The sequence below is a fragment of the Pseudoliparis swirei genome, chromosome 19, assembly GCF_029220125.1.
Source record: "Pseudoliparis swirei isolate HS2019 ecotype Mariana Trench chromosome 19, NWPU_hadal_v1, whole genome shotgun sequence".
Classification (NCBI taxonomy): domain Eukaryota; kingdom Metazoa; phylum Chordata; class Actinopteri; order Perciformes; family Liparidae; genus Pseudoliparis; species Pseudoliparis swirei.
This window is the reverse complement of record NC_079406.1, coordinates 2,103,990-2,111,045: the sequence shown is the minus strand read 5'-3', so window position 1 is coordinate 2,111,045 and position 7,056 is coordinate 2,103,990. Positions and strand designations below refer to the sequence as shown.

General features: G+C 51.3%; 1 long non-coding RNA gene across 1 annotated transcript; it reads right to left on the bottom strand.

Moving 5' to 3' along the window:
• Positions 1-588: 588 nt before the first annotated feature.
• Positions 589-4,478, bottom strand: LOC130210212 (uncharacterized). Its single transcript, XR_008834766.1, has 3 exons — positions 4,411-4,478; positions 2,130-2,293; positions 589-733 (listed from the first exon to the last, which is right to left on the bottom strand). It is a non-coding gene; the product is annotated as an uncharacterized LOC130210212 (long non-coding RNA).
• Positions 4,479-7,056: the final 2,578 nt, after the last annotated feature.

Genomic DNA, 7,056 nt, shown 5'->3' with positions numbered 1-7,056 from the left:
GGATTGTCTTCCCCCTTTTGGGTCTGGAGGAGTTAGCCAGACGATACCTGCTCGATCCATTCCTTACTTTCAGGTTTTCAGTCATAATAAAAACATTATTTCAGCATTTTAAACTAGTATTTGACGGTAGAGTCCAGGTCACCTCGGCCTCTCTCTCTCTAACCTTATCCCTTTTTCCCCACCGGGGCCCAGAGGAAGCACGCCCACCCGCCTCTCATCACAGGACACAACCTTTCCAGATTGTCCCCGCTGGAGATATAATTATCACACGAGCCCCGAATACCTTCCCAGATCCCTCGGTGACGCCGGACCGCCTCATACGTGCAGGAGAGTCATGGTCTGTGTGTGTGTGTGTGTGTGTGTGTGGGGGGGGTCGTAATGATCGACCTCCTCCAGTCTAAGGTCTGCTGCTGATTAGGTTCTTATCAGAGTCCTGAATCCCTCTGTTTTACTTGCTTTCTGCTTCACAGCTGTGACCCAAGAAAAAATGTCTTTAACTTTAAGAGAAAAAGTCGAGTCTACAGATGATAAAAGTTACGTTATCAGAATCAGATTTAATGGCCGTGTGCGTGTGCACATACATGTCGTTTGACTCCGGTTACACGTAGAGAGAGAGAGCTGGTAGAGAGGTGGATCCAGGTAGTAGGCAGTCAAACAGTCCTGGGGACTTCAACTCCCATAATGCACCACCAGCCGGTCAGTGTAGGCTGCTAATTACTTTAAGTTGGAACACCTGGAAGTGGAAGGGTCTCTCTCAGGAAACATGAGAGACAGAGAGAGAGAGAGAGAGAGAGAGAGAGAGAGAGAGAGAGAGAGAGAGAGAGAGAGAGAGAGGTAAAGAAGCCACTGGTGCTGGAACAATACTTTTGTCGTCATGTGCTTTCTTGTTTTAACTAATTTGTTGGATTTAAATTGTTTTAAAGTATATTTAATTTTTTGTATAACTTTATAACAGGATGAATATAAAAAAGACATTGAAGACAACAGAATAGCAACATGTATGTGCAATATAACAATATAAGAACAACCTGGACCTGCAGATGGACTCAAGCAGAAAGCATGAGCACAAACATTTTGTTTTACTTCTATTCAGTTTTTTCTTAATAGTCCAATATCACAAATTACAACCTCCTCTCAGAGAGCTTTACAATCTTTACACAAACGACCTCCCTGACCTTTGACCTCACATCGGATCAGGAACAACTCCCCAAAAAAAGAAGATAAAAACTTCCACGGGGAAAAAGAGCAACAGAGCAGGACCCGTTCTCCAGGAGGGACAGAAGCGATAGATGTCATGTGACCAGACGGAGGTGTGGAATGAAGCCTCTGGTCACACACACACACACACACACACACACACACACACACACACACACACACACACACACACACACACACACACACAGGGCCCTAAACGAGCTTAATGAGGGGATTCATGGACTTTGAGACCGAGTGAGGGTCCGCTTTAGTGTGTGACAATTTCTCAGCTGAGGAGAGAAAGAAGCACTGTTGAGAGGAAAGAAAATGGGGGGAAGGGCGGGGGGGAAAGAAGGAGAAAAGATGCAGGGGGGGGGGAGAGAGAGGGGGGGTACATTCATTTCCTGGAAGGCAGAGCGGATCCCATACGTGCCAATCAGCTGCTTGAAAGGACATTCTCTCGTTGTGAGAGCTCTCCGCGTGGCCGGTGCCAGGAGGCCGGAGCATTCATCCTCCTGGTCGGCGGGTTCTCGGGAACCGGACGTGAGATCCCGTCGACACAGGAGAGAGAGAGAGAGAGAGAGGGAGAGTGACTCATGGTGATCTGCAGGGAGGGGAACACCGGCGCTGTGAAGCCCCTGGAGGAGTGAGGATCAGAGGGAACAGTGGAGAGCAACACGGGGAGCAGCTCCTCTACGGTCAACCCGGAGGCCGACTGACACCACGGGACGGAAGAAACGAGAAGAAAGTGTGAATTCAGCCGTTAGTCACATGGTGCTGCAGAGGAGAAGAGGACCACACGTTGAGAGTGTCATTTATTTATCTTTATTTAACCAGGGGAATCCCATTCCAGGGCGACCTGGACACTAGAAACACAAACACACAGAACAGGACGAGTTTAAAGAAAGTAAAAGTTTGGCGACGTGTCATACCTGAGTTCATTTAAGAAACATTGACTTCATTTTGGGAAGCTGCCTCCACTTGATTCATTTGATATGGGGTCAGGACTCCGGCTCCGCGGGGTCAGGGGTCAGGTCTCCGGCTCCGCGGGGTCACGTCTCCGGCTCCGGCCGCTTCCCTCTGATTCTTGGAAATCCTCATTTTGAGAAAAATAAATAATAAAGAACAAAAGCTTTTGTCTGAAAAGTTATATTTAGATTTGCAAACTCTTTTAAAAGATTTTGGGGAAGAAGAAGACGAGTCACACAGCTGACCCACACATGTGTATGTGTAAAATGTGTATGTGTGTAGGTGTGGGTGCGTGTGTGTATGTGTGTGTGTGCATGTGTGTGTGTGTGTCTGTGTGTGTGTGTGCATGTGTGTGTCTGTATGTGTGTGTGTAGGTGTGTGTGGGTGTATGTGTGTGTGTGTATATGTGTATGTGTGTATGTGTGTGTGTGTGTATGTGTGTGTGTGTGTGTGTGTGTGCATGTGTGTGTGTGTGGTGTGTGTGTGTGTGTGTGTGTGTGTGTGTGTGTGTATGTGTGTGTGTGTGTATGTGTGTGTGTGTACATGTGTGTGTGTGTGTGTGTGCATGTGTATGTGTGTGTGCATGTGTGTGTGTGTGCATGTGTGTGTGTGCATGTGTATGTGTGTGTGCATGTGTGTGTGTACATGTGTGTGTGTGTGTGTGTGTGAGTGTGCATGTGTGCATGTGTGTGTGTGCATGTGTGTGTGTGCATGTGTGTGCATGTGTGTGTGTGTGCATGTGTGTGTGTGCATGTGTGTGTGTGTGTGTGTGTTTGTGTGGTGCATGTGTGTGTGTGCATGTGTGTGTGTGTGTGTGTGTGTGTGTGTGTGTGTGTGCCATGCTCCCCCCCCCCCCCTCTGCTCCCTGCGGGTATTGGTCTGCCTCCATGCGGCGTGCCCCTTCTCTTCCTGTTCCCACATGACAGGAAGTGTCGCCGGCCGACAGCGTGAGCGCGTCGCTGGAATGAAACCCGACTCCGGCGAGTGTTCCTGCCGGCGGTTCAGACGAGGATTTATATATTTATACTGTAGCCGACTTTCCTCCTGGTCACATGACGGCGCTTCAGAATCTCTCAGATAACACGGCGCTCTGGACTCTGGGATGGATTCTGGGATTCTTCAAGAGCAAATGAAATGTAGTTCATCCAGTGGCCTAATGTATGTTTAACGGGATTTTAACGACAGTTCATTGTCTCGGTTGTTGTTTTTTATATTGTACATACACTACCAGTGAAAAGTTTTAGTTTTAGTTGTATAATACATTTCAGAGTTCTACAAAAAGGACTTTTCCAGGGAACAAGTGACGGGTGAACGACTCATCTGGAAGTAAATGAAGCCTGGAGAGTTGATTCTCACGCTTCCTGCAGGTGTCTCAACTTGTGTTGAATGCTCTCCCAAAGCATTGTGGGGGCAGACGGAGTCACGACACCCTCTGAGCTTCATGTGGACAGGATTGGACTGAAGGAAGTCGTGTATTGCTCTTATAATGGCAAGAAAAAGGCAATTAACAAAGAAAGACAGACCAGTACAACCCTGAGAAGTGTCTTTCCTTTAGAGGCATTTAGATGTTCTAAAACTCTTGACCGGTATGTATACGTGTTGCTATTCTGTTATCTCGAATGTCTTTATTTAAATGCACTCTGTTATCTTTAAATTACATGCATGTACAAGGAGATCGTATACGTGTCATCGGAGGAAAATTCCAGGTATGTGCCAAAGTACATGGCCAATAAAGCTGATTCTGATAATAATAATGGTGAACAATTATTATATATATATATATATATATATATATATATATATATATATATACTGTGTATATATACATACAGTACTCTGGGATTTTCTAATTCTTGCACTGAAGAGCAAATGCAATGGTCATTTAGTCGCCTCATATATGTTTTTTTAACAGTTCAAATAAGAATAATAGTGAATAATTGGGATGAATGTATATATATATATATATATATATACATATACAGTATATATATTATTCTATAATAATAGAGAATTTCAAAAAACATACGAGCCAATTCCCAGCGTATATTTCTAGGTTATTAGTCACAGCAGAATGACTGAAATGTATTAAAATACAATCCTTTAAAAACAGATTTTCTAAGTTCACGTTGGCGAGAAAAGCAAGAATATAAAAAAGGTCAAAGAGATGTAAATAGAAACGTCTCAAAAGAATGAAGCCGCCTCGCGTATTAATATTGCTTTTCTTCCGCGGACACGGTTTCTCACATCAGAGTTTTAATGGCACAAATCTACCCGTCAGTCACCGCCGCCACGTCTGCAGGCCTCGAATATTTATGTCCTGGAACGCGATGTGAAGAGCCAGCGGGCAGGAATAGAAAGGTGAGAACACGTCTGGCCGGTCGGCCCGCTTCCCCGAAACTAAACTATGGACTACGACAACAAAGCTTTGGAGACGTTGAACCAACCTGCCCACGCTTCCTACTCTCCAGAGACCTCACCGCCAAGTACCCGTTAGCGAGCGCTGGGCCCTCAGCGTCTGAGAGAGAAGAGAATATATACAATTAAGTTCATGAACAGACGTTTATATTTAATTGAATATATGTTAAATCACTATTTTTAAAGGATTTTTTAATGGATACTAATTTTAAATATATTGTTTTGTATCTGCACGTACCCCCTGGAGTGTCTTCACGTACCTCCAGGTGTCCAGGTACCTCCAGGGGTCCACGTACCTCCAGGGGTCCACGTACCTCCAGGGGTCCACGTACCACCAGGGGTACACATACATTCAGGGGTCCAGGGGTCCACATACCTCCAGGGGTCCACGTACCTTCAGGGGTCCAGGGGTCCAGGTACCTCCAGGGGTCCAGGTACCTCCAGGGGTCCAGGTACCTCCAGGGGTCCAGGGGTCCAGGTACCTCCAGGGGTCCAGGTACCTCCAGGGGTCCAGGGGTCCAGGTACCTCCAGGGGTCCAGGTACCTCCAGGGGTCCAGGGGTTCAGGTACCTCCAGGGATCCAGGTACCTCCAGGGGTCCAGGTACCTCCAGGGGTCCAGGTACCTCCAGGGGTCCAGGGGTCCACGCACCTCCAGGTGTCCAGGGGTCCAGGTACCTCCAGGGGTCCAGGTACCTCCAGGGGTCCACGCACCTCCAGGTGTCCAGGGGTCCAGGTACCTCCAGGGGTCCAGGTACCTCCAGGGGTTCAGGTACCTCCAGGGGTCCAGGGGTCCAGGTACCTCCAGGGGTCCAGGGGTTCAGGTACCTCCAGGGATCCAGGTACCTCCAGGGGTCCAGGTACCTCCAGGGGTCCAGGTACCTCCAGGGGTCCAGGGGTCCACGCACCTCCAGGTGTCCAGGGGTCCAGGTACCTCCAGGGGTCCAGGTACCTCCAGGGGTCCAGGTACCTCCAGGGGTCCACGCACCTCCAGGTGTCCAGGGGTCCAGGTACCTCCAGGGGTTCAGGTACCTCCAGGGGTCCAGGTACCTCCAGGGGTCCAGGTACCTCCAGGGGTCCAGGGGTCCAGGTACCTCCAGGGGTCCAGGGGTCCAGGTACCTCCAGGGGTCCAGGGGTCCAGGTACCTCCAGGGGTTCAGGTACCTCCAGGGGTCCAGGTACCTCCAGGGGTCCAGGTACCTCCAGGGGTCCAGGGATCCAGATACCTCCAGGGGTCCAGGTACCTCCAGGGGTCCAGGTACCCCCAGGGGTCCACGTACCTCCAGGGGTCCACGCACCTCCAGGTGTCCAGGGGTCCAGGTACCTCCAGGGGTTCAGGTACCTCCAGGGGTCCAGGTACCTCTAGGGGTCCAGGTACCTCCAGGGGTTCAGGTACCTCCAGGGGTCCAGGTACCTCCAGGGGTCCAGGTACCTCTAGGGGTCCAGGTACCTCCAGGGGTTCAGGTACCTCTAGGGGTCCAGGTACCTCCAGGGGTCCAGGTACCTCCAGGGGTTCAGGTACCTCTAGGGGTCCAGGTACCTCCAGGGGTCCAGGTACCTCCAGGGGTCCAGGGATCCAGATACCTCCAGGGGTCCAGGTACCTCCAGGGGTCCAGGTACCTCCAGGGGTCCACGTACCTCCAGGGGTCCAGGTACCTCCAGGGGTCCAGGTACCTCTAGGGGTCCAGGTACCTCCAGGGGTCCAGGTACCTCCAGGGATCCAGATACCTCCAGGGGTCCAGGTACCTCCAGGGGTCCAGGTACCTCTAGGGGTCCAGGTACCTCCAGGGGTCCAGGTACCTCCAGGGGTCCAGGGATCCAGATACCTCCAGGGGTCCACGTACCTCCAGGGGTCCAGGTACCTCCAGGGGTCCAGATACCTCCAGGGGTCCAGATACCTCCAGGGGTCCACGTACCTCCAGGGGTTCAGGTACCTCTAGGGGTCCAGGTACCTCCAGGGGTTCAGGTACCTCCAGGGGTCCAGGTACCTCTAGGGGTCCAGGTACCTCCAGGGGTTCAGGTACCTCCAGGGGTCCAGGTACCTCTAGGGGTCCAGGTACCTCTAGGGGTCCAGGTACCTCCAGGGGTCCAGGTACCTCCAGGGGTTCAGGTACCTCTAGGGGTCCAGGTACCTCCAGGGGTCCAGGTACCTCCAGGGGTCCAGGTACCTCTAGGGGTCCAGGTACCTCCAGGGGTCCAGGTACCTCCAGGGGTCCAGGTACCTCTAGGGGTCCAGGTACCTCCAGGGGTCCAGGTACCTCTAGGGGTCAGGTACCTCCAGGGATCCACCTACCTCTAGGGGTCCAGGTACCCCCAGGGGTCAGGTACCTCCAGGGGTCCAGGTACCTCTAGGGGTCCAGGTACCTCCAGGGGTCAGGTACCTCCAGGGGTCCAGGTACCTCCAGGGGTCAGGTACCTCCAGAGATCCACCTACCTCTAGGGGTCAGGTACCTCCAGGGGTCCAGGTACCTCCAGGG